The sequence below is a fragment of the Sinocyclocheilus rhinocerous genome, unplaced genomic scaffold (assembly GCF_001515625.1).
Source record: "Sinocyclocheilus rhinocerous isolate Xijiao unplaced genomic scaffold, SAMN03320098_v1.1 scaffold1806, whole genome shotgun sequence".
NCBI lineage: Eukaryota > Metazoa > Chordata > Actinopteri > Cypriniformes > Cyprinidae > Sinocyclocheilus > Sinocyclocheilus rhinocerous.
The window spans coordinates 497,635-498,490 of record NW_015658531.1 but is presented as its reverse complement, the minus strand read 5'-3'; the positions used below and the strand labels follow the sequence as shown (position 1 = coordinate 498,490).

The 856-nt window shown below is 31.4% G+C and overlaps 1 protein-coding gene across 1 annotated transcript in view; it reads left to right on the top strand.

The window, feature by feature from the left end:
• Nucleotides 1–856, top strand: part of LOC107722698 (mitogen-activated protein kinase kinase kinase 13-like) — an 85,211-nt gene that overhangs the window by 70,099 nt on the left and 14,256 nt on the right. The window lies entirely within an intron of this gene.

The window sequence follows — 856 nt, the reverse complement described above, 5'->3', positions numbered from 1 at the left end:
GCCAAAAATACATTGTATGGATCAAAATTATACTTTTTTTTTTTATGCCAAAAATCATTAGGATATTAAGTAAAGATCATGTTCCATGAAGATATTTTGTAAATCTCCTACCGTAAATATATCAAAACTTCATTTTTGATTAGTAATATGCATTGCTAAGAACTTCATTTGGACAACTTTAAAGATGATTTTCTCAATATTTTGATTTTTTTGCACCCTCAGATTCCAGATTTTCAAATAGTTGTATCTCGGCCAAATATTGTCCTATCCTAACAAACCATACATCAATGGAAAGCTTATTTATTCAGCTTTCAGATGATGTATAAATCTCAATTTTGAAAAATTTACCCATGACACTGGTTTTGTGCTCCAGGGTCACATATTTACTTAAAATCTCAGGGTGAGAACCTAATTGAGAGATGTAAACTCAGAATTGTGAGATAAAATGTCACAGTTACTTAAATTTTTTTTCATTCTGTGCTTCCATATCAAACCAACTGATCATTGTAGTCAAGTTTGTTCGAAATACAGTATATTAAATATTTACCTACAGATATTTGACTAATGTTGAAAAGTGCCATATTTGAGTGATGATTTGAATTAATTAAATAATTTCAAACTGATTCAAAACAAACTGAACTGATTCACAAAAATGAATCAAACTAATGCACTTTTATTATTTTTAAAGTTTAAATATCTAACAGTGTGTTCACACCAGACGCAAATGTAATTATTCGCGCGAGTAGATTACATACAAAGTCAACGCAAAGACGTGAATAGAGGCGAATTCGCGACGCGTTTGCCGCGAACGCACGATATTCGCCTCAATCGCGTCTTCCGCGCAAGTTCAAAAATT